Below are 27,846 nucleotides of genomic sequence, written 5' to 3'. Positions count from 1 at the left end.
TGGGGACAGGGATGATACTCTACTCTAATATTTTCTGGTATAGGTATGAGACCTATCCTCAACCTCCAAGAGCTCAACAAATACATCAGATACATGAGATTCTGTATGGTCATCCTAGCAACTGTCTTCCCCTCCTTGAATCACAATGACTGGTTTGCTGCCCTGGACCTCCAGGACACTTATTTCCACATAGCAATCTTCCTGAGCCACAAGAGGTTTCCTCAGCTTTGCCGTGGCTTGCTGGCACTACCAGTACACTGTGCTGCCTTTGAGTCTGTCTTCCAGTCCTCTGCTTTTTTTCACATGTATGATTGTGGTAACAGCATACCTCAGGAAGAAGGGAGTTCATATCTTCCCATACCTGGATGATTGGTTACTGAAGGGCAAGTCCAGAGAGGAAGACCGGGTTCATGTTCACTTCACGCTACATCTACCCAATTGTTAGGTCTTATCCTAAACAACGGGAAGTCAATATTGGTTCCAACTCAAAGAATTGATAGTCTCTACAAGTTCAAGAGCATTTCTACCACCTATGCCTAGAGCTGTAGTTTCAACCCTCAACCACAGTCCCAATATGCCTAAGGTTGCTAGGCCATATGGCCACATGCACGCAGGTAGTTCAATATGTGTCCTCTTCAGGTGTGGCTGAAGTCAGACTACCATCTGAATTACTATTCCAAGGACATGCTGGTTCGACTTCCACCACTGATTCTGGGCTCCTTATGGTGGTGGAATTGTTCAGGGCAATGTATGCCAAGATGTTCCTTTCACTCAGCCTTCACAAAGTAGGACTATTGTCTCCGCTACCTCCTTAATAGGTTTGGAAGCGCATCTGGACTCACTGAAAGTTCAAGGCCTTCTCGGCATATCAATGTCCTGGAGCTTCATGCCATCTACAGTGCCTGTCAGACCTTTCAAGGTCACATCAGGGACTCAGTGGTTCTCATACTCACCGACAATACCAATGTATTATGTGAACAGGCCAGGAGGGAGCACACTCTAATGTGTTTTGTTAGAAGGCAATCAGGCTCTGGCAGTTTTGCATTGGTGAGAACATTATCCTCATGGCCAATCACTTATCTGGGATCCACAATCATCTGGTAGATCACCTCAGCAGGAATTTCTCCCTCGTTCATGAGTAGTTTCTGAAGCTCAGCATCCTGTGGCTCATCTTTTCAGTTTGGGGCATCCCGACAATCTACCTGTTCACCATGATAGATAACAAGAAATGCCAGCTGTCTTGCTCCTGAGGGGGTCTCAGTCTGGGTTCCTTGAACAGTGCTTTTCACTTGAGCTGGGAATTGCCACTGCTGTACTCTTTCCTCCAATTCCAGTCATCCCACAGGTCATTCTCAAGATGAAATTGGATTGTGTTAAGCTCGTTCTTGTTGCTCCAGCATGGCTGAGGCAATGTCAGTTCTCTGACCTCCTCACACTATTGGTTCAGCCTCCCATTTCCCTTCCTCTTCATCCTACCAGAACATTGGGAATCATTAAGAAAAGGATAGATAATAAAACAGAAAATATCATATCGCTTCTATATAAATCCATGGTACTCCCACAACTTGAATACTGCGTGCAGATCTGGTCACCCCACCTCAAAAAAAGATACACTGGAATTGGAAAAGGTACAGAAAAGGGCAACAAAAATGATCTGGGGTATAGAACAGCTTCCATATGAAGAGAAATTAATAAGATTGGGACTTTTCAGGTTGGAAAAGGGACAACTGGGGTGTGGACAAAGTAAATAAGGAAGTGTTATGTACTCCTTCACATAACAAAAGAACTCTAGTAGTTTCCAAATGAAATTATTAGGCAAAGCAGGTTTAAAACAAACAAAAGAAAGTATTTCTTCACACAAAGCACAGTCAACCTCTTTGCCAGAGGATGCTGTGAAGGCCAAGACTACAATAGGGTTCAAAAAAGAGCTCAATAAATTCAAGGAGGATAGGTCTATCAATGGCTATTAGCCAGGATAGGCAGGGATGGTGTCCATATCTTCTGTTTGCCAGAAGCTGGGAATGGGCAACAGGATCACTTGGGCAACACTTACCTGTTCTGTTCATTCCCTCTGAAGCACCTGGCATTGGCCACTGTCGGAAGACAGGATACTGGGCTAGATGGACCTTTGGTCTGACCCAGTATGGCCATTCAAAAGAAAAAAAAACAGCATCATGTTCAAGTTTGCTTCCAGCGCTCAGCTCCCTGCATCTCAGAGCATGAATGTTGCATGGTTAGATGAGAAGGAGGAATGATGTTCAGAAGTGGTACTTGCTTAACAGTAGGAAGCCCTCTACCAAGGAAGCTTATTCAGTCAAGGTGAAGCAGTTCTTAGTATATGTTAGCCTGAGGAGTTCAACCAATGCTGGCTTGTATCCAGAACATCTTGGAGTACCTGTTGCCTTCAGTCTTCTTAGTTCTGCTTAGTTCATTGAGAGTCAACTACTGGCAAATTTCAACATTTCATCCACCCATCCATGGGAAGTCAGTGTTTTCAAACTCCATGGAAATGAGGTTCCTGGAAGGAGTGCCTTGTCTCCACCTGCCAGTTAAAGAGCTGGTTCCTTTTTGGGACCTTAAAACTGTTTTAGCAGCTCTTAGGGGATCTCAATTCAAGCCACTGGCAACTTCTTTCCCACTTCTGTGTCAGAAAATTGCCTTTCTTGTGGTGATAACATATGCAAGGAGAGTTTGTGAGTTGCAGGCTTTGATGGCAGAGCCTCCTTACACATAATTTCCCAGAGACAAAGTAACTCTGTGGCCACTCCCTACATTTTTATCTAAGGGGATTTCCAAGTTTCACTTGAACCAAGTTATATATCTACCACTGTTCTTCCCTAAGCCACATTCAACCCTAGAGGAGCAGTGTCTTCGCACATTGGACGTCTGGCGATGTCTAGCTTTTTATCTGGATAGAACTAAACCTTTCCATTCCTCATCTCGGCTGTTTGCTTCATATGAGGACCGAATGAAGGGTCAAGCGGTCTCTTCACAGACAGTCTCTAGGTGGATACTTTCCTGCATGACAGCATACAAAATAGCCCACCTCCTCAAGGGCTATGAGCTCATTCCACAAGAGCTGAGGTGACATCAGTGGCATTTCTAAATGACGTTCCTATATTGAACATTTGCAGGGCAGCCATTTGGTCCTTTCTGCAAACCACTATGCCATGACAGCTGCATCCAGATCAGAGGAAGACAATCCTAAAGTCTTTCGTTAAATAGAGTACTGCTTGCGAGTGACCCACATGGAATACACTGCTGCATCTACTTGAAGAAGAAGAAACGGCTACCTATCTGTAACTGTTCTTCGAGATGTGGTGAAGATATAGTCCACGACCCACCTCCGTTCCCTCTGCATTGGAGTCTGTACTTCTGACATTTGGTGTAAAGGAACTGAGGGGACTGAGGTGGCGCCATTTTTATACAGCCGAGGGGGTGTGGCCGCAGGGCATGAGCCACCACCCTTACAGGTACTGCAAGGCAAAGTTCTCAGGCTCCGGTGCAGACGCACACCCATATGGAATACACATCTGCATCCCATCTCAAAGAATAACAATTACAGGTAGGTAACTGTTTCCCTGCTCTCCACACCAGCACAAACGGCCCCTATTACCCACAATATCTGAACATGTCCTAGTCTTTGAACTATTTACTCTCTCAACACTTCTGGGAGATAAAGAAACACTGTCCCCATTTTACAGATGATGAAATGAGACACAGACTAAGTGATTTGCTTGACGTCACACAGGAAGTGTGTGGCCAAGTAAGGAATTAAACACAGGTCTCTCTCAAGTCCCAGGCTAGTGCTCTAACCATGGGATCATCTTCCATCTCCTTTGGTATTTACCAGTGGTCGATATAAAATGCTTCAGAGAAAGGTACAAGAAGCTTGGTAATAGAATAATCTGCTTGTTTCAGAAGTTTCTTCCTAATCCCTATTTGTTAGTGATTGTCTTAAATCCTGAAATAAAGGGTTTTGCACCTATTATACAATTTTTATCCCGCCTAATGTAACTCAACATTCTCATTATCCATACAAATGTTTAATTCTTTTTTTTTTAAATCCTACTGATATCATTAATGCCAAGAGATCTTGTGGCAGTGAGTTCTACAAGTTAATTATAATTTTTAAAACATTTCCTTTTAGCAGTTTTAAATTTGTTTCTTTGGTTTGAAATTTATTGTATCATCATCACAGAACTCCAAAGGTCACCATTGTCTGTAGCCTTAATGTCATCCTTGACCTTGAAATCTCCTGCTCTTTTTCTGACTACCAGTCTGTTTATGATACCTCTGCAACATTTCCTTTCTCAAATCAAAGCAATCTAAACTCTGGTATGCACAGAACTCTGCTGTGCATATGTGCAAAGAAGCATAGATAAGAACATACACAAGTAAAGCCTGGGCACACCCCTGGACTAGCCAGCCACACCCTTTTGTGGCCATGCTATGTCCCCGCCTAGTACATCTGCACAGTTTTTAGTCAATGTTTTGCAATAAACTGAGGTCCCCAAAGAGACTAAGGCAATTAAGTGCCAAATCCACTATTGGGATTTTGTCCATTTTAGTAGGCAGTCTTTTGTTGTCCCTGATCAGCAATGTGATAATGTCCACATACTCTAAAGTTCTCATTTCAGCCGTAGAAACTCTGGGTATGTCTTCACGAGCAATGTTGAAGTGCTGCCGCAGCTTTAACCTGGCTGTATTGTCACCAGCATGGCTCCCAGTGGCTCCATGGCTGCCACTTTACAGTGTCGAAACTTGCAGCGCTCGGGGGGGGTATTTTTTCACCCCCCGAGCGAGAAAGTTGCAGCACTGTAAAGTGGCAGTGTGGACAAGGCCTCTATTCCTCATACTCAATCTTTCCTGTAAAGTCCTGTCTCATTGTCTTTATGGCTTTCATAGAAATCTGATTCATGGTTCCTACACATGCCTATCTCAATAGTGGTATACTTCATCCAGTCAACTAAATGCACCAATAACAACTATGGGGTGAAACCAGATTATCTCTATACTCTTGAATGAACTCACAGAGAAAAAATGATAAAAGACAAAAACACCATATCAACTGTGGGTGAATACTTTTAAAAAAAATATTACTCTTATATCTGACCTCTCAGTCCTTGTCCTCACAGGAAATCTGCAAAACATCTTCAAAAGACAGGCCTTGGAACTTAAAGTAATAACTTTGCTAGACACTAAAAATCATGGTTTTAATAAAGACACTGGATTTATGGCAATCTGTAAACCATTAACCCCCCTGTTTTCTCCTATTACTTCGAAGGTATCAGAAGGCCACTTCACCTTGAATGGTTTCTTCCAATATGTGTTAATTAGTTATACTAAACAATCTGTTCCACCTTGTACTTAGGCCACGTCTACACTAACACTTATGGCAGCAAAACTTTTGCCGCTCAAGGGTGTGGAAAAAAAAAACCTGAGCCATATACGTTTTGCCAGCGTATGTACTCGTGTGCACAGCACTGCCAGCGGAAGACACTTTCCTGGCAACATAGCTGGTCCAATAAAAGATAATCTCACCCACCTTGTCTCTATAACAGGACTCTACATACACTCTAACCATGAGCTAAGCCAACTGTCACTCAAATCAATTTTTTAATGTCCAGCTGTCACGATGCAATACTTCTAGCACTCCTAGTGTTCACTCAGGTAGATGAGCTGTGTCTACACCAATGGTTCTCACCCAGGGATATGCAAAGGTCCTCCAGGAGGTACATCAACTCATCTAGATATTTGCCTACTTTTACAGCAGGCTGCATAAAAAGCATGAGTGAAGTCAGTACAATCTAAACTTTCATACAGACTATTATTAGTTTATAGTGCTCAATATACTATACACTAATATGTAAGTATTATATTTATATAATATATTTATATTCCAATTGATTTATTTTATAATTATATGATAAAAATGAGAAAATAAGCAATTTTTCAGTAACAGTGTGGCTGTAACACTTTTGTATTATTTGATTTTTTGATTATCTGATTTTGTAAGCAAGTAGTTTTTAAGTGAGGTGAAACTTGGGGTATGCAAGACAAAGCAGACTCCTGAAAGGTGTACGGTACTCTGGAAAGGTTGAGAACAACTGGTCTACACTATGGGGTTATACTGGCATAGCTATGGTGCTGTAGCTATGCGGGTATATTCCCCATTATGTAGACATAGTATAACAACGAATGGCCAAAGTGGAAACATGTGAGAACTGTCTACAAGCTGAAATTTGTTCCCATAAGATAGTCTATGAATATTTATTCATAATTAATCATTTGGTAGAAATCAGGATCAGTTGACAAATGATTTGCAAGCAGAAAAAAAAAGGGGTCTGAATTAATTAGATAATTTATTTGCATACAGGACATAATTCCAATTGCTCTCAAAACTACTAAACACATTTTCAAAAATTAAAAATAATAGAAAAAGGCCTAAAATCACATTGTAACATAAAAACCAAAACTGCAGCAGGGTATAGTGTCTCATATGGAATGGAAACACACATTAGGCGGGAATCTATATTTACAAACTGATTTGAGGGTGGTTGCACAAGAGAGGTTCAGTTTGCATCTCCCAGCACATTTTTATTTGACTGCGGTTTTCTCCCAGACATAAACCCTGCTACAGCTGGCTTTGAAGTCTTGTGCACACCTGTATAGATTACAAAAAAGGAAAGGCAAGTCCTTCCACACCCAAACACTAAATTCACAATGCAACATGACAAGTAAGATATGCCCTCTAGCACTCTGTTTTAAAGTCAGACTGATGACTGGCAATTTTCTGATTAACCCTTTCTCTGGAGTCAGTATCCAATTCCCAGACTTGTGACTTAAGAAAACAAATTTTTACTTAATAAATTGGCTGGGGTTTTTAAAATAAACTAACAATAGAAGTCTGATTCATCTGCGATTGAACTCAGTGTAAAGTCTCCCATTCACATCAATGGGATTTGGAATGGAACTTACTGCTCTTTCAGGAAGAGGAATTACAATGGGGCCCCAATCTGATCTGTGTGGACACACCTGTGGACCTGTGTGGAGCCCCATGGACTTCAAATTGCAGGACCAAAGCCTAAGGAACCTTTTAGCAGTTGATTTTGGTCCATGAGTGTCATTACCCTGTAAGAGTCAGCTTTCATTTTTCCATTCCACTTCCTACCTGGAATGCCTCCCCAAGTCTGATAGGACGAGCCAATTATTCTCTTTTCATCCAAATCCCTCTATAAGACTTAGTTCTTCCACAATGCCCACAAGAAGCAAGTCATTTGTAACAACTGTTTTAAAAAATACTTTTCACAGAACCATCTACAAGTGCACATCCCTAAACTGAGCAACATCCGTCTTACTGCTGTAACTCTCTTCCTTTCTCATGCCATTTCTTTCTTAATGGCTGTTATCCACCCTCTCAGTTAATATCATATCTGAAATGAGATTGTAATTGATTCCATTACAGTCTGGTGTAAATCAGCATAGTTCTATTGGAGCTGGCCCTATATCATATCATGACCTCCACATCTATGTTGAACAAAAGGTTTGCGAAGATGGAACTCATGTGGCACTCATGTAGTTTCCCTCAGGACAGAAGAGCAGCTGCCCAACACAACACTCTGGGAACTCTCCAAGGGGAGTGAATAAATCTTTAAGGAATCCTGTTCTCATCTGCCAGAACTCACAGTGAGGTCTCATCTCCTCGTGACCAGTAGTAACAATGGTCACCTATCCAACAGTATTATCATGAAAGTCTGACCCACCTATCATCCAGGGAAGAGCATTTAACTGTTAGTGGTAGTAGTTTACTCATGTGAGTTAGGGAAGGTTATCTCAAGCTTCAGAGAAAATCAACACTGGGAAAAAAACTAAGTATCTGGGCATTACAAACTAGTGATGAGAGAGCCTTAATGTGTGGTCAGATAAGTTTTGGACCCAACTGAACTTTTCAAATTTGGAGATTCCATGTATTTACTTTGGGGAAAAAAACTTAACCTGTTTTATTTTTACCTCTTTCTTTCAGTGTGGCCCCACCTCCTGGTGGCAATCACATGATGGAGGGGCTTGATTCTGTTTTACAGGAATTAGGGGCTAGCTGCTAAATAAAACGTGCTCACCGCATCTGCATACAGTGGGGCCTTGTCCAGCTAGCAGGAAGGAAAGGGGTTGTTGCCCCTTTAAGTGATCCCTTTGCAATCGGTAGCAGGGGGAAAGAAGTGGAAAATTTACTTGGATGGAGTGGGGAGGAGCAGGAAACAGCTAGAACAGCTCATAGGGGCACTGTCCTTCTACTTGACTGAAAGGGGTTGGTATTTATATCCCACACAGTCCCAGAGAAGGCCTGTCTCACCAGGGTCATGCTGAAGGGGCCAGGGCGATTGAGACTATTGGATGGTGGCATTAAACTGCATACAGGACATACATGAGACCCCAGGTAAAGAATCAGAACTCATTTTCCTGTGCTTCCTATTTCAGAATCATGCAAATGGGCCAAGCGAACAGTGGTGGATTGGCGGGCACATTGTTGTACAGTATCCTGGGCACATAGCCAGGCTTCCAGAGCATCTGGAGGTTTACAGCTGGGCCTAGGTGGTGAGGCAGTTATAAGCTGGCATGGAAGGAGAGGCACGCTGTGGGACCAGCTGTTTCCCCTCAGACCCTCTTCAGCAGCCTGAGAGCAGGCAGATGCGATTATTGTTCACTTTGTTGAAAATGGTTTGGGAAAATGTAAGAGATTGACTTGATGACCAAAGCTAAGAGGGATTTAGGGCAGATCCAGAATTTTTCCCGGGGGTGATGATTATCTTGTCTGACATGTTGCAGCACAGGGTGTGGTGGGGAGCCACGAAGACTCCATGGGTTGATAAGGCCAGGAGGTAAGTGAATAGGGAGATGGCTAAATTTATATGTAACCAAGGGGATTTGGTAATTCCTCATTGGGACATATATTATTGGGCACCCGAGTTATTCACAGAGGATGGGGAGCACATATATTTTTGTCCGGTATTAAGGAAGAAATCAGTATATATCTGGGAATGTGGTAGAGGATGCGGGGAGGCAGTCAAGCTAAATTGCTGGTGCCTCCCTGTGGCAGATGTCCAGTCCAGGTACTTGTTATAGAAGGAATACAGTTAACAAATAAAAAGGACTGGAACAAGATTTAAAGGAAATCATGCCTTACAGGAACTCAGGTGATTTCAGCCTCCTACAGCAGGGAACCAATCCCCTTCCTTTTCTAGCCCCCTTAATCCTCCTGTGAGGGGAAGGTGGTGCGATCCCAGCAATGGGATGACTGGGACCAGGTTGGGAAAGGGGCGGGGCCAGGTTGACATCAGCACTCCCAATTATGTGGAAATGATTAAGGAAATGATGATGACCTGCACTGTACAATTTATTGCTGGGTACTCCCAGATATTTTAAATGAATAAAGCGGTGGCCTAATTAAACCACGTCCGCTGCCTCCTGTCTTTCTTCTGGGCTAGCTGAGTACCTGCTGAAAAATGAAGTCAAATCCATCTCTGAAATTAGGCCACTTATTTAGATGCCTAAATATGATTAAAGGTGATTAACTTAAGCACCCAAGTTAGAACATCTTGGAGTAGATTCTCTGTTGTCCCCAAAAGGGGAAAAATGCTCTGGAGAAGAGGAAAAAAAAGAGGAGGAAAGAAGAAAGAATGGACACCACATGGGGTATTTAAAAGAGGAAAAGACACAGAAAGAGGAGTTGACATTCATCTGCCACTGCAGATACAAAGGAGGAGAGAAACTGTACCATCCACCCAAACAATACTGGAGGGTGATAGCAAACCAAGCCTCTCCTCAGATAACAGATAAGGAAGAGGCAGAGTTTGCTGGTGGAAGACATAGGTGTATAAATGGGCATTGTAGTGTATGGTGGCGGCCTCATAACCATCTGGATTTCACAATGTTTATCAGTAGAGATCCCAGACTTTGGGTTCTGCTCATCACAGGTTTTATGTTTGCTACATGTATGTAGCAAAGCTGACTGTGGGGTTTTCAGGCTCTTGTTTGCTTTTGCATCGCTTCTAAGAGTCATCAAGCTTTAATGCACTAGAGAGAAGAGCTTTAGGGTTAAGTGGATTTTAAGTCTTCTAAAAGAGGGTGAATCTGTATGCACTGCCTCTAAATTATAACTAAGATAATTATATATAAATAATGTAAAATACACTAGAATGCACAATAAAGGTCCTCTGGCAGCTCAGACCCTCAGTTTATTTGAATTGTCTGTGGGAAATATTTTAAATGTTACTAATACCTGATTTTAAAATTCTTATTTTCTCTTTCCTTTTCCTTTTCCTTGTTCTCTCACCTTAACTTATCTCCTTGAACAAAACTTCAATAACATCCATTTTAAAATTTCCTGAGCAAAGGAATATAGTTACTGGTTGCTTATTGTATATTAGATATAATAAGTTCAACAGTAAAACAGCTGAATACACAGCTACTGATTTTGTTACCTTAAACAGTAGCACTGGGAGTGCCAACCCACTATAAAAAAAATTATTGCCTTTGTTTGAAAGGACAGGGTCGTTAATTCTCCTCTGAAAAGTGACTGTAAAAATGGCACCTTGGAGTGCCATGTTTATTGTCACTCAGTGACTCCATATCACATTAGCTCAGTTTGAAAGGACAGATAAACCCTTACATAGTGCAGGGGAATTTGAACTTTTGGCAGGAGGCACGATGAGCCCTCACCTCAGCTAACCTTTAAGGGCAAGGTGATTATCCTGCAATAGAGATATGTCTCATTGATCCTGTGAAAGAGTGACATATAATTAGACTGAAGTGTAATTACTATGCCCTTGAAGCCTACTGCGAGAGCTGAGTTCCTCCTGCCAAAAAGTTCAAGTTCTCCTGCACTATGTCACAAACTGAATTGATCTAGGGTCATTGGGACATAACAAACAAGCAACTTTTATACAGTAATGTTTTCAAAGTAGAAGCACACTTTGATTACTCTGTGTTGATTGTCAGCCTTCAAATCCTCCCTTCACCACACTCTTGTCCAACTGCCAAACCCCAACTGCCTCAGAACCTTCCAGATCAAAAATATCATCCCCTCTGCTCTAACAACTGTTTTCATGTCATTGCTTTAAAACAGGATCTCACACGTCATTTCAGAGCACCTTTGAAAATGAATTCATTAATGCCCTCCTTTGCCCATTTATCCCACAAACATCTCTACAGCTATTTTTCATGCTGCACCTTGCCAAGCCACTAGTTGCTACTCATTCAAATCCCTCCTGGAAACTCACTTCTGCCAGGATTCCCTCAATGTTAGTATTCATTCTCATGTCTTTCCTTACTTTACATATATCACATTAATAGATCTTCCTTCCTGCTAGTATTAATGTCCTCTTATAAGCCTGTCTTATTGTAGTGCTGAAAAGTAGGTAGCAACTGTCTTGGGAGGCACTAATAGAGTTAATACTGTAGTTCTTACTATTTATTATTTTTATTCATCTATTTGTATTACGGGAGTGCTTAGAAGCCCCCACTGAGATCAGGACCCTATTGTACTAGGCTCTGTATACAGTAAAAGACAGCTCCTGCCTTGTAAAGCTTAAACTCTACAGACCAGACAGACAAAGAAAGAATTATCATTCCCAATTTACAGATGGGAAAGAATTAAAGGGCCTAATCCTACAACCATTGAAATCAGTGGCAAAACTTCCATTGACATAAATGGCACAGGGCCAGGACCTCAATGAATTGCCCAAAGTCACACAGGAAGTCTATGACAGAGCTGGGAATGGAACTGTGATGCTGGCAGGTCAGGTGTCAGCTCATGCCGAGGTCCCCATGTCTCAATGGGACACCGACGGATGCATAGTTGGAATCTATCTGGTTCACTTGTGGGTTAATATTGATAGAATAGGTATTAGAATTATAAGAAAGTGTATAGTGTTTGGATGCTTGTGAATTGCTGCATGCATTAATCTTACTTGTAATATCTGTGTTCCAAAGTGTAATGTAATATTTGAGCAGTTGTATTGTAAGCTTCTGCAACTGTATATTATAAAAGGACTAAAGACTCTTAATGTTCTGCTCTCTGCCCCATGAAGATGAGTCAGGCAATTGGACTCCTCCCATCTGCTAAATTTGCAGCTCAGAGCATAGGCAGGAAGGGATTAAAAACCCCAAACCAAAGGAACTAAACATCTCTATGCTGCTCGTATTCATGCAGGGGGAGTGAGGGGAAGGGTGTTTCTAGGCATAAGCAAGAGATCCCCAGCTGCTCAGCCTGGGTTAGCCCTAAAGGTCAAATAGAGCTTGCTGATAAAAGAAGCCTATACTACCTTTTGAAACCTAAGACTGTAACTCATTCAGGTGTCTGGTTGCTTGCTTTAACCTTGCAAATAACTCTTTAATTTCCTTTTCCTATTTAATACATCTTCATATAGTTCACTATTGGATTGGCTGTAAGCATCTTTGGTGTAAGACCTAAAGTACAATTGACATGGAGTAAGTAACTGATCCTTTAGGATCAGGCATAACATGAATATTGTTGTGATTCTTGGTGTAAGGGGCCATCTATCACAGAGATACACTTGCAAGACAAGACAGACTGGCATACCTAAGGGGATGGTCTGTGACTCCATGTTAAAGCTGTTAAAGTGCCTAGAGGTTTACACTTGGTGCAGTTGGTTAGTGAAATCTAAGTTTAGAACTCACAACCAATTTGGGGTTTGTGCCCTGGTTTTTAACTGTCTGCCCTGAGGTTGGTACTCACGCTCTTGAACCACCATTGGGAGCATTACAAGAGCACACATGTCTCCTGAGCTCCAGTTCAGTGCCTTAATCAAAAGACCATTCTTCCTGTCTAGACACAAAAGTAGTGCTGACTCATCTTGGTCTCTCCCAGGTTATCAGTTACAAAGGACCTGATTTTCCTCTCACTAGTACCAGTGTAAATTCACCATCATCATCAAGGCAAATCCCAAAAGGATATAGCCTCCTTGCAGACAGGTGCCACCTGGATTGATCTCTAGCTAGGTCCTTAAAATGGTCTGGCTGGATGTCAGTATAGGTTCAGCATTAGCATCTTATCATGCTACTAGAACTTTTGGTGACTATACGATTGCTAGCCTTGTAGCAGCTTTTCTCAATGAATTTGCTTAGTAATTCGTTGGTCTTCCATCCTGATAGCATGTCTGTACTTAGAAAGCCGCCAAAACAAAACCAGTGCTGATGGAGACAATTGCTGGGTTTGGCTACAAATATCCTCATTGCTGATTTTATCCTGCCATTTAATATGGAGCAACTGATGACGACAAAGAGAACTGAAAATGTCAATCCACCGTGCTTCAACATTCCTTGGCACCCATGCTGCACTGCTGTAAAGCTGGTCTACCAGTGGTTCTATAGATCACAGCTTTGTGGTAAGTTCAATGTCACAGCATCTTCACAGAGGCTGCTGAAGGCCCTGGAGCATGGCAGCAGAGCTGTTGCTATATGAGCAGCCTATGTAATTTAGGTGTAACTAAATTGAAGTCAATGGAATTACACTGGTGTAGGATTGGTGTAAATAAGAAGAGATTCAGGCTCAAACCATTTACCTCTGTTGCAACCACACGGGGCATTGGTGGTACCTCTGAGTCCCGCGGGGTGGATGCACATAGTATGCTGGAGAGCAGCTGCCCCTGAGGTCAAAGAGGATGCAAATTTTAAATTGCCAAATCAATAATATTATCCAGGTGTAATCACAGTAGCTAAACATGAATTAATTTAAGAAAATCTTAGAGCCTATGTTATGCAGGAGGTCAGACAGGTTATCACAGTGGTCCGTTCTGGCCTTACAATCTGGGAGTTTTCTACAGATGATTTAACCAGTGATTACTGGCAAATTATGATGCTCTTAATGATAGAGAAAAAAATGACTGTAACAGCCACACCAGCAGCAGGGGAGTTGCCTCTGTACACTTTTCAAGTAACAAACAGATTGGTTGTTTCGTTTAAAGAACCTGGGCCTGTTGTCATTATTCAGAGGATTGTGCATGTTTATGCAAGTCCAACAATAAATAGATTAATCAGAAATGTAACACTAGTTACATAAAGTAGTTATATTGATAATGTATATAAATATACACACACGCACACAGACTCATAAAATAGGGCTGGCTTTTGGTTACTCCATGCAGAGGCAGAAGAGGAAGAGACGCCACTCCCTAATTATTTGCATGTGGGACAGCCAGAATGCTGATGCTTGCATTCCCTGAATACAACAAGGAGAGGGGTGTGTATTAGCATCGCCAGAGGCACTCCACAGGAAGTACCTATGGGATACAGGTGTGGCTGGGGCCTTACCCCTCCTGCATACCAGCTGGCAGCTTCAGACTGGTACTGGAGGGAACACCTGCAGCACCTCTGAAAAGAGTTAAAAGCTGCATCCAAGCACACTCCTCCCGGTATCCCCTGAGAGATATTCTTCCTGCCTCAGCATTTCATAGGCAGAATGCTTCTGGCAGGTGCTGCATGTGAAGCGACCCCTGCCTGACTGATGGGGGGGGGTGGGGAAATGAGGGCAGCCGGCTTCAGCAGTGTTACTGAGCATGCTCAGTACAAGCCAAGCAGCAAATCTGGGGGTGGGGGCAACCCTGTCTACCCCCCTCACTTTCGCGTCCCTACAAGGCTGCATCCATGACAGCCCCTCAAATCATTGTAACCCATGTACTGTTACTGGTGTGTCACAGAGAAACCTGGAAGAGAAACCTATGCCAGAAAACTAAGGAAATGAGCATTAGGCTGGAGAGGAATAGTTAAGGAACTATTATCACTTTACCCCTGGTGGAGTTCCCAGAGCAGGGCCGTCCTTAGGCGCACGCAGCTGCGTAGGGCACCATGAAATTTGGGGCACCAAATTGCCCCAAATTTCATGGTGCCCTAGGCAGCTGCGTGCTGCAGACGCAGCGGCGGGAGCAGCAGCAGCTGCGACAGCCTGCCCTGTCCCTCGGCCGGCCCCTCCGCGGGCTGCGCCCACTGCAAGGGGCAGGGCCGTCCCAAGGGGGGGTGTGGGGCCGCCGGTCAACTCCCTGCGCCCTGCCTCTTACCCTTCCGCCCTGCTCCGCCCCCGGCCCGCCCCCATTCCACCTCTTCCCGCAGCGACCCCACACCCGCCAGCAGGGGTGAAAGCGGAGCAGCCCGGCCCCAGCCCGCTCGACTCTCCCAGCCGTGGCCACTTCCCTGCCCGTGGCCGGTGAGTGCGGGGAGGTTGGGGAAAGGATCGGCAGGAAGCAGAGCAACGCGGCACCAGCAGAGTCGCTCGGGAGGCTGGGGAAACGTTCCCCCCTGCCCCGAGCGACACTGCTGGGCCCAGTTTCCCCCCCGTCCCGGACTCACCGGCAGCGGTGGGAAGTGGAGCGCCGTGGCTGGGAGCTGGCGGAGTAGAGCTGGCTGGGGCCGGGCTGCTCCACTTTCCGCCAGTGGGGGGGGATCCCTTCCACCAAACCCCCTCCCCCGAGCGACATGGCTGGGGCTGGGGCGAGGGAAGTGGAGCGGGCTGGTCCCGACCCCCCGCTAATCCCTCTGGCCACTCTGGGCCTATGGGGCCCCCAAAAGTGCCCCCCCACAGCTGCCTCCCAGACCCTGGAGGGGGGAGCCTGGGGCCCCACACAGTCCCCCACGGGGGCTGTGTAGGGCACCCAAATCGCTAGGGACAGCCCTGTCCCGGAGCTCTATAAATTTCTGGAGATATCACAGATATTGCCACAATACCCGTGAAGAAAGGCAGAATCAAAAGGCAACTATATGTACTTTGCTTCTGCAGTGCAGTTACCAATCACAGTGCAATGAACAATGAGTTCAAGAGTTTAGCAGGCTTGGACATGGAGTGGCCATATATTTATAATAATGAGAACATCTACTGTTCCATTACAGAGAATTTTTTTAAAAGTTTGGAAGAATATAAATTGTCATGCTTCATGGTATAAGAAAGCCTGTGAAGAAATTTGTTTTATGGGCAGGTTATCCCGTAATTGTCCACTTTGAAGATCTTGCACCTTTCTCTGAACCATTTGGTGCTGGCTAATGTTGGAGAGAGAGGATAGTGAAGTAGATGAGCTCCTGCCTTGAGCCTGCGTGACAATTCCTATGTGCCACATTTTTGGCTGGGGATGGAGAATTAGAAATTAGGTATCTGATTCTGATTTCACTTACTAACATTTTATAAAGGCAAAACTCTATTGACTTAAATGGCATTATTACTGATTTACACTATTGCACATGAGATCAGAATAAAGTCTTAGATGTCATAGGCGCCAACTTTCCCCGGCACCAGTGGGTGCTCGCGCCTTCCCCACCTGCATTCCAACCCCTTCCTCAAAGTCCTCACCCCAACTCCACCCCTCCCTGCCCCTATTGGACCCTTCCCCAAATCCCCGTCCCAGCCCCACCTCTTCCCTGAGTGTGCTGCATTCCCCCTCCCCTCCCCTCCCTCCCAACACTTGCCGTGCAAAACAGCTGTTTCGCGGTGGAAGCACTGGGAGCTAGGGGGAGAAGTGGAGCCTGGCACGCTCAGGGGAGGAGGTGGAGGCGGAGCAGAGGCAGAGGTGAGCTGGGGCGAGGCAGGGAGCTGCCAGTGGCTGCAGAGCACCCACCAATTTTTCCCCATGAGTGTTCCAGCCCCGGAGCACCCATGGAGTCGGTGCCTATGCTAGATGTGGTCCCCTACATGAAATGAGTTTGGTTATCTCAGGGCAGTTCCCAGTGAAGAAGTGTTTATTTCACAAATACCATTCCAACACGCTCGGCAATCGGCATTCATTGGCAACTTTGAAGGCAGTGTCAGCCAGGAGGCAAGGGTTTAAATGATCATTTAGTATAACCTACTTTCTTTCCCTGCAAGTGGTCAATCCAGGTCAGCACTGAGACACATTTGTGTGGCATCAGGGGGATGCTATCTATAATTCTGTGGCTAAACAAGATTTCAGCCTCTTGTCTGGCACCTTTCATTACCTTAAATTCACACGTTTTTTTTAAAGAACATGGTTGATGTAGGAAATCCAGCCAGGTCAGTATCAAATCCAGGTGCATTAATCTGTAAGGCCTTGTCTACACTGCAGAGTTTTGGTGACAAAAGTAATGTCGACACTCAAAAAGAGCTATAATGAAAATCAGTATTGCATGTTCACCCTACCTCCTTCTATCAGCAGAGCACATCCACCCTTGGGGCCCTAGCATCGGCAGTGTGAGCAGTGCACTGTGGGTACCTATCCCACAGTCCAGCTCGACACCTTCTGCTGCTAGGTCTTCTGGGAAAGCTGAGCGGATTGTGCCACATCTTGGGACCAGGCTCAATGTCCCATGATGCATTGCTTTCTGTCCCAGCAGTCTACGGGCTTCCAGCTTTCTTTTGTGGCATTTTTCAATGGCCCTCATTTTCTGTACACCCCAGCATCTTTGTGAGAAGGGATGGATCCCGCACTGCTCTCCTATGCTCTGCTAATTGTCAAGAAGACATCGCGGATGGCAGTGCAGTTAATCACAAAGTTCCTAACTGAAAAAGACTCCCAGTTGCCTAACATGCTGTATGATATGGATAGGAGCAACTTCAGATTGCTTTTGGCATTCTCAGAACAGCTGCATAGGGTAGACCGTTGCTTCTGGGGTTGTGACTCTGGGAAATGTGTGTGAAATAGTGGACAGCTTTGCAGAAATGGATTTCCCTAACTGTGGAGGGGCAATAGATGGTACACATATTCCAATTTTGCCACCAGATCACCTTGCGACAGAGTACATCAATATGAAGGGGTATTTCTCCATGGTATTGATGGTGCTTGTGGATCACCATGGGTGTTTCTCTGATATCAACACAGGGTAGTCCGAGAAGGTGCATGACTTCAGGAACAGTGGACTGCATAGAAAGCTGCAAGCCAGGACTTTCTTTCCAGACCAGAAGATTACAGTGGGGGATGTTGAACTGCCTATAGTGATCCTGGGAAACCTGGCATATCCCTTACAGTCAAGGCTATTAAACCTTACACGGGAAACCTGGACAGCAGTAAGGAATGGTTCAACAACAGAATGAGTAGGTGCCGGATGTAGAATGTGCCTTTGGCAGATTAAAGGCACGCTGGTGATGCCTTTATGGCAGGTTAGACCTCAATGAGGATAATATTCCCATGGTCATAGCCGCATGTTGTACATTGCATAATCTTTGTGAAGCTAAGGGTGAAAGGTTTGCTCAGGGGTGGAGTGTTGAGGCAGACCATTTGGCTGCTGATTTTGAGCAGCCAGATATTAGAGCTATCAGAGGAGCCTGGAAGGGGGCAATTTGAATCAGGGAGGCTTTGAGGCAACACTTTGAAAATGAGAACCAGTAATGTATATCTCTGTGATTGGTGCTGCAATGTTACATTACATGTAGTTTTCCCAGGAAGCAATGGTGACAACTGGGGCCTTACATTCCAGTAAGCACATGATTAAACTGCCTGTGTATGTATTGGTAGTGCCGCCATCTGAATTTGTAGGAAACAAATAAAGATGAGTTACCATTCAAAAACTTTGTTTTTATTGCACAAGAAACAACACCTCCACACAACACACACAAACATGCTTGGTGGGAAAGGAGGTACCAGGGAAGTACAGACTTTCACAGCTGTGTGTAGGTCCAGCTATCATTTTGAAAGTTGTCCGAGGGGGTGTAGTAAAGGGGAAACCGAGAAGTCCTGGAAAGTGGAAAGGACTGTGTGGGAATGGAAAAGAGTTGGGAGGCCATGGAAAAGAGTTCTGAATGTGCTGCAGGGGGGGGGCGGGCACGCATCTGCTCAGTCTGCAGCATTATTAAGGACTTCAGCATCTGCGTTTGCTCCTCCATGACTTTAATCATCCTCTCAGTAGCATACTTAACAAAGTCCTGATTTTCTTTTCTGTCCTGCCTTTTGGCTTCCCTCCACTCCTTGCATTCCCTTTTCTCTGCATTGGAGAAGTTCAGTACCTCCTGGAACACATCTTCTTTACTCTGTCTTTGGCACTTTCTTATCTGGCAGAGACGCTAGGCTGGTGTCCCTCAAGGCTAAATCTGCCGAAGCAGGAGGAACAATGCACAGAAGCATGATTGTTAAGTTCATGCACAGCACTGAAACATTTCAGTAAAATACACCTCTGGTAACATAGCAATCACTTTCTCACTGACCCTTGGCAAGCACACATCTCAGTGAACACTCAAAGCATGGTGAGTGTTAGCTGGGGGGGGAGGACCCTCTACACAGGGAAAAGAGCACTCACTCTGCAAGGGTTGCAGTACAGCCGACTAAGGAAAAAATTCTAAAATTCTCCCACACTTTTCCATAGGTGGGGGTTATTCTAGCAGATATCTCACTGCTAAGGGTAAACAGGGAAGCGAGGGTACATCTACTACACACTTGTGGCTTCCGCCCTGGTCCCTATGCTGTTTGCCTGTGTGACACTTTGGTCCCTGCACAAGTGATTGCCGAATGGCACGGGAAAGTTTCCTACAATGAGGGAAGAAATAAAGCAGCTCTGCCAAGGAACCTTCAGCAAAGGATTACCGAGTACCTCCGGGAAACTTTCCTGGAGATCTCTCTGGAGGATTCCCTTGAGATCTTGGTGTGCATCAACACCCTGTTCTGCTGTACTGATTAGCTACACAGGGAATGTCCAACACACAGAAATACAGCCAGCCTTGTACATTTCTATACCCTGAACCCACCTCCACACTACACAAACCACAGCCACTAACCAGGCATCTCCTCTCCTGCTTCTTGCTCACCGAAGCGCAACTGCTGAGACTGACTAGACACCTCCCAAGTGGTGAACAGTTCCTGGCTGCCTGCCCCACCAGGCGACCCTGCCAGGAGCTCCACATCGTCATCTAACTCCACCTCTTCATCAATGACTTCATCCTCTGGGTTAGGTCCTCTTTCCGCTTCCTCCAGGCCCACCAAAGTATCCATGGGGCTCTTGGCAATGGAGGTGGGGTCGCCACTGAGGATAGCATCCAGCTCCCTATAGAACCAGCAGTTCTCAGGTGCAGCACAGGGGCGATGGTTTGCCTCCCTCACCTTATGGTACGCCTGCCTTAGCTCCTTTATCTTCGCTCTGCACTGCAGCGTGTCTCAATCATAGCCCTTTTTGCACAAGCCTTGAGATATGTGCCTGTAAGTATCACAATTCCTATGGCTCAAGCACAGCTGGGACTGCACAGACTCCTCTCCCCATATACTGAACAGATCCAGCAGCTCCGCAGTTGTCCAAGTGAGAGAGCGTCTGCTGCGATAACCTGCCGTGGTCACCTGGGAAGATGCAATGAGACGTCTCCACGCTGAGCAAACAGGGCTTCTAATGGGGAGCAGTGGATTATTGTTTACCTGGCTGCAGGACAGGGGAGTTCAAACTGCTGACCAGATGAATATTGTGGGACACCACCTGGAGGCCAATTAAAGCAACAAAATCAAGCATGGTGTCTACACTGGCACTTTGTCGACAAAAATTTTGTGCAAAAAGCCTTATGTCTCTTGTTGGGGTGGTTTTATTTTGTTGCCAAAACGCCATTTTTGTCACCAAAAGTCGCATCACAGTGTGTGTGCATTCAGTGTTTTGTCGACAAAAGCTGCTTTTTGCCAATAAAACTTTGTAGTGTAGACAAGGCCTAAACATTGCCTCCCTCAGTAGGAATAGTACAGAAGACAACTATTCAATTGGGTAAATTTATTTAAAGGTCCACATCTCTCTCATTGATGTCCATGGGAGTTTCTCCATATCTGGATACAGTATCAGGCCCTATGTTATGGTTGGCTATAGAACATGCTTTCCAGAAGGTGGAGTCAGCCCTGCCTCCAACTTTCCCTCCAGCAAGAAATCCAACCTGGGATTAAATCATCCCTTCCTGTCAAACTCTGACGCTGGGCTGGAAGCCAAGGCTAGGTGTGGTATTAGTCAGATTTACATTTCCAAAAATATCATTTGTACAAAAAGAAAAGGAGGACTTGTGGCATCTTAGAGACTAACCAATTTATTTGAGCATAAGCTTTTGTGAGCTACAGCTTATGCTCAAATAAATTGGTTAGTCTCTAAGGTGCCACAAGTCCTCTTTTTCTTTTTGCGAATACAGACTAACACAGCTGTTACTCTGAAACCTGTCATTTGTACAAAGACTCCCGGGCACAGTTATAGATTTACATGAAATACAAATATCAAAAAGACATTTAATAAACAGAAATAGAACCTTTACATTTAGACCCAAATAACAAAAGCTAGTAACACCTCAAAAAGTCTTGTAACAAAACATGTCACATGTTTTCACATCAGATTTACTTTAGTTCTTATTTTGTTATTTACCATTCCTTGTGATTTTCTTAACATTGACATTTTGGATTAAGTTACATTTTAAAAAAATTAACTGAGTAAAATTTCAACACGCAGGATGGGTGTGAAGGCAGGCCACTTCTTGAGAAGTGCTGAGCACTTGTGTGGTGTTTAGATGTTGCTTGTAATTATTAGAATTGGGAGCATTGGCTGTTGGGAGTCTGAAAGGACAGGAAACAGGAAGGATGGGGGAGGAGTTGAGAGGCTGGGAGAAAGCTACAGAGGGTGCAGCAACAGCTTGGTAAAGAGGTTTCCACTTTGAAAATAAAGTCCTGTTGAAGCTTGTTAGTACCTTGCCTGGTTGATACAACATTTTGGCAATAAGGATGGGATCTTCTGCCTCTGAACCCACTTGCACCCTTTCTGCAAAGCCCAGATAAGCCACCAATTGCTTTTACTACCTGGATCCATATGTTGGAGACTTATCTGCTTGCAATCAGTGCTACAGAGATTTCTGAAGTAAGAAAGCGTGCTCTGCTAATCCACTGCCTTGGAGCAGAAGGGCAGTGTATATTTTACACTTTTCCCCTTGCAGATGATCAATATGAGACGGCACTCACTGCATTAAAGAATTTTTTTGTGCCAAAAGTGAATGTAGTAGCTAATCACTATAGATTTTGCCGGCGTGAGCAGAAACCAGGGGAAACTATAATGCAGTATATTGCTTCCCTGAGGAGTCTGATTGTAACTTGTGACTTTGGGAATATGGCAGATGAGATTATTAGAGACCAGCTCATTGAGAAAACAACCATGCTTCATGTAAGAGAATGCTTACTTCTAGAACCACAACTTACACTAGAAAGAACAATAACCATTGCTACTCAGATTGAGTCAGCTACAGATGAAGCCAAAATAATGAGCATGGATACAGGAGGCACAGTCCAGGCTGTGACTCCTTTGCAGAAAAGTTCACTACCGCTGCAGACACACAATTGCAAGAGGAAAACTAATGAAAAACCACCGAATCAGCAAATTCAAAATACAGTAAAAGCATGTTTTTGCTGTGGATCCCCACAACACCTTGCAAGTTACTCACGATGTCCAGCAAAAGTAGTTCAGTGCAATCATTGCAAAAAGATTGGGCATTTTGCTAATGTATGTCGCAGTAGCCAGTTCAATCAACAGGTGCATGCAGTTACAATATCAGATGTTACTGTGCTGAGCATGGACAAAATCACTACTGCACATATTCCAGAACAGATAAAGTGCACTGTAAATGTTTCCGCCATACCCTCAGGCAAACCACACTCTATTCAGCTAATGTTGGACACTGGCTCAGCAATATCTATACTACCTGATTCCATCTATCTGCATTACTTTAAAGATGTGTCTCTTACTGAACCCAAGCTTCACTTGGTGTGCTATTTCAAAAACCATATTCCAGTACATGGCTGCCTGCCAGTAACAGTTACTTTTGGTGATTGCTGTGTAACTGCAGAGTTCTACATTGTCCACAAAGACACTCCTATCCTTGGCAGAGATTTATTGGCTGCTTTAAATCTCAGGGTAGTTAATGGACAAATTGATCTTCCTCAGCAAAGCACTCTTACGGTACACACCCCAGTTTCAGCTGGGACCCAACACTAGGTTGAGGGAAAACTCGGCTGTGCTTATGGGTTTCTGCATAAAGTTAAAATGCGGAATAATGTGGTGCCTGTGTGACAAAAATTACGTTGCTTACCATTTTCAGTCAGGGAAGCTGTTTCAGAGGAACTTAGAAAACTTGTTCAAAAGGACATTATTGAAGAGATGGACTCCTCGGAATGGGTTTCACCTATAGTAGTGACGCAGAAGAAGAGTGGAGGCATTCCCCTTTGTGTGGACGTAAGGGAGCCAAATAAAGCTATCGTGATTGACAGCCATCCTCTTCCTCACACAGAAGTATTTGCAGAACTCCATGGAGCAAAGATGTTTTCTACTCTTGATTTGCAGAGCGCATACCAACAGGTTATGTTGCATGAAGATAGCAGAGACCTCACAGCATTTATTACACATGAGGGACTACTTTGTTTTAAACGTGTTCCATACGATCTCGCATCTGCCCCAAGTGCCTTTCAAAAAATGATGTCATTGATTCTGAAGAATCAACATGGAGTTCAGTGCTATCTGGATGATATTATCGTGTTTGGAAATACTGCTGAGGAGCATGACAATAACCTGCAGTCTGTACTAAACTGCATCAGCAAACCAGGCCTCCAGCTCAATAGGTCCAAATGCAAATTTAGACTAACTGAAATCTCCTTTCTGGGGCATACAATTTCACAGGCTGGACTAAAACCTGATCCAGATCATATCCTGGCAATTTCAAATGCTCCTCCTCCAACAGATTTGTAAACCTTACGTTCCTTCTTGGGTCTTACCTCCTGGTATTATGCTTCTGTCATTGAACCATTACAGGAATTACTACGGAGAAGTTCAACCTTAGTGTGGACAACACACACACAAGCTAGTTTCAAAACGGTGAAAGACTTGATTGTACATAGTCCAGTACTTGCACTATTCACTCCTGCATTGCCCACAATTGTAACTACTGATGCTTCTGATTATGGACTTGGGGCTGTTCTCACACAACTGCATGATGACAACACAGAGAGGACTGTTGCATTTGCTTCAAGGACACTAAGTAATGCTGAGAGAAAATATTCTACAATTGAAAAAGAAGCACTTGCTTGTGTCTGGGCTACTGAAAAATGGAGAACTTACCTGTGGGGCCGCACGTTCAAGTTGTGCACAGACCACAGCCCTTTGACGACATTGCTCACCACGAAAGGACTGGGAAGAGCAGGATATCTTATTGCTCGATGGTCTGCAAGACTACACTCTTTCAATTATGAACTGGAATGTAAGCCTGAAAACCAAAACGTGGTCGCTGATTGCCTTTCTCGCCTGCCTTTGCCTTCAGCAGATGGTCCACCGGAGGATGAAGGTGTAGTGGTTGTGCTTATTACAAGAACTCTCATTGCAGTTACAAGAGAACAATTTCAAGCTGCTTGTTCAGCATGTCCAATTCAACAAAACTATGGGAATTTCTGACAAAGAGATGGCCCAGTCACCCTAAAAACCTTGACCCAGTTTTGCTGCCTTATTTTAGAGTTCGGGATGAACTTTCTTTGTTTGATGGCTGTGTGCTACGAGGTACACACCGGCTCCTTGTGCCAGAAGAATTACAGTCAAAACTCATACACCTGGCACACAATACTCATCAAGGAATTGTCCGAACTAAACAACGACTACAGGATCTGTATTGGTGGCCAGGGATGGACTCTCAAACTGAAGCACTCATAAAATCCTGTGTCACTTGGCAAATGCATGATAAGACAGCAGTGACATGTACCCCTCCATTACAGCCTGTTCCTCTTCCTGAATCTGCATGGGAAAAAGTGGTGATTGACATTGTAGGACCCTTTGATACTGCTCCAATTGACTGCCGTTATGCCATCACTTCAATAGACTATTTCAGTAAATGGCCTGAGGTAGCGTTTACATTGCAAATCTCTTCTGCTACAGTAATTAAGCTCTTCTCTTCAGTTTTGAACAGGGAAAGTAACCCCAAAGAACTGGTTTCAGATAATGGTAGTCAATTTACTTCCCTGGAGTTTGAAACTTTTCTAGCACAGAGGAGCATTTTACACAGAAGGTCATCCCTATATTACCCTCAAGCCAATGGGGAAATCGAATGGTTTAACAGAAGTTTGAAAGAGAGTTTGCAAATGGCTAAACTGGAAGGGCGATTGTGGATACCCTTCACTACTGATTTCTTGCAAGCATACCGGGCTACACGACATGCCACAATGCAAAGATCACCCGCAGAGTTACTGCATGGGAAACAGATGAATATTAAACTGAACATTGCTGGATTGTTAAAGGCACGACCTGATGCCCCAAACGAGGATGATGTGAGAAAAACAGTTGAACAGAACCAAGCAACATCTAAGGCTTTCACAGACAAGCAGCAGGGTGCTAAGGAACCAAAGTTTGAGTGTGGTTCCTTTGTTAGAATACGAAAACCTGGAATTTTACGCAAAGGGGACCATAAATTCACAGCTCCTCTTAAAATCATAGAGAAGAAGGGACCTTACACCTATCGACTTTCTGATGGGCGGGTATGGAATGCTTCTTATCTTGCACCTGCCTATGCACCAAGAGGAGATTATGCCAACACCCAGTCTGCACTGTATGACTTCACCGTAGTACCAACAGAACAAGACATTGCCCTGGAACCGGTGCTCGAGAGATGGCCTGTCAGACCCAGACAACCACCTGTCTGGACTAGAGACTATGTTATGTAGTATCTACAGTGTTTTCAGTGTAATATTTCTGCCAACAATATAGTGTCTTGTTTCATATTTGTTCCTGTGGTTAGAACAATAATGTTTATTTTAATTGGGAGAGCTTCTTAAGAGAGGAGGGAATGTGGTTTTCAGATGTTGCTTGTAATTATTAGAATTGGGAGCACTGGCTGTTGGGAGTCTGAAAGGACAGGAAACAGAAAGGATGGGGGAGGAGTTGAGAGGCTGGGAGAAAGCTACAGAGGGTGCAGCAGCAGCTTGGTAAAGAGGTTTCCACTTTGAAAATAAAGTCCTGTTGAAGCTTGTTAGTACCTTGCGTGGTTGATACAACAACTTGCAATGCGCATTATGTTAAATGGGAGGTCATAAACCTCAATCCAGAAAAACAGGTAAGCACATGCTAAATTTTACACACGTGAGTAGCCCTATTGCCTTAGTGATAGCTCCTTTTAGGATTGATCCATAGGTGATTAGATGCTGCTGTCAACAGAGAGTATTTTATACAACTAGGGATGTCAGAGAGCAAGATTAAATTCACAGAAACATTTGAAGGAAATTTCAATAGGATGCAACAGATTACAAGCAGTTGACACTCCAGTGAATCTTGTTGGAGACCTGACTTGAACTAATTAACAGCAAGAAACCGAGAGTACACTAGGACAAAATCACAAAATGATCTGAGAAGGAATGGAACCTTTCTATTATTTAGCCAACCCATATACAAAAGTAATCAGGAAACTGAGGCGGATGGAATGCCGTCCTAAACTGCATCAGTTAATAGCATCAAAAGGGTGGAAAACTGAGGAAAGTAAAATCATAAAAGACAGGAGAGCTGACTTCAGAATTTTGTCAATTTTCAAAAGAGCCGTGCTCCTGTCCAGTCAGCTCAGCATCAGTCAAATGTGTTAGTAAATTTGGATTGGTTTGGCTATGTGGTGAAAAGGTAAATAACTTGGTCTTAATATATCAGCATCTGAGGACATAGACAGAAGAGTGCTAGGCCACTTGATGACTGTGTTCTTCTGGTTTACATACAGAATTGCAAGCTTTTCATGTTGGGCAATAAGTGTGTGACGCTTTATGTTGGCATATGTAAGACACTCACACAGTATGTGTTATGGGTTTATTGGGATGTTTTTGGGGGGGGCTTGCACATTTTATCAGTGTTTTTTCTTTGTGTTTTGTTTTTCAAGGCTGGCAAAAAGTTACAATGACATTGCTGGCTGTGCGTTTATCCCACTTGGCCACTTTGTGGTGTGTTGCCTCAGGGACTGAGGGCATTCAGTATCTCACAGAATCAGGCCCTAAGTGGAGCATTCAGTACATACACACGGGCTTACCTCAGTTTTCTTTTGAAGTTGGCCTTTATAGTCTGTACTACCGGTACCTAAACACTAAATGACTTAAAGAGAATATGTGGCACTTTTTGTGTCACAAGGATGAGAAGCCAGGATTTACTATTAATGCTAGAATTTGGCTAATATACAATTGCAGCCAGGATGTTGGGCCCCAATTTTGCAAGCTGCTCCATATGAGCTGAACCTGCGTAGAAAATAAGGGTGAAATCATGGCCCCAGTGAAGCAATGGCAAAACTCCCATCGACTTAAAGGGGCCAGGATTTCACGCTAAGATTCCATTTGCGTGTAAGGACCTCTCTGCATGGAACAGTTTGCAGTGGCAAAACCTTAGTAGCTACATATGGCATCCTACCACGTTCCTCCTCACCTGCAATACCAATCTAGCCACCCCCTTTGCTTCCTTTTCCCACTCCCACCTCCATGTGCACCTATGCATGGCATATCCTCCTTAACACTGTCTTCCAGGCCCCAGATCACTAACAAAAATACCAGTTGAACAATCCAGATGTGTACATACCTTAAGCACACAACCATATGATTGTAACCCTTGTCCTATTTCACTACATTTATTTACTACCCTCACTTGTTTTCACATCTAATGTTCATCAGTATCCTCCTTGGACAGGAAAGACATCTCTCTACATGAAGCTGTGAAGGACCCAACATGATTTTGGTCACTCAGACAATAAATAAAGGAGAAAATTCTGCTGCTGAAGGAAACTGGAACTCTTGCATGTTCACTGATCTAGTTTTTTGCATGTGTTAAATTTAAGAAAAATCAAAACATCCTATCTACTTTTTCTTGAGATAGTCTAAGAAAACCATCATTTTGCCCAACAAGGTCTACAGG

The sequence above is a fragment of the Eretmochelys imbricata genome, chromosome 4, assembly GCF_965152235.1.
Source record: "Eretmochelys imbricata isolate rEreImb1 chromosome 4, rEreImb1.hap1, whole genome shotgun sequence".
Taxonomy (NCBI): domain Eukaryota; kingdom Metazoa; phylum Chordata; order Testudines; family Cheloniidae; genus Eretmochelys; species Eretmochelys imbricata.
The sequence above is the reverse complement of the archived record's forward strand: the minus strand, read 5'-3'. Positions refer to the sequence as shown.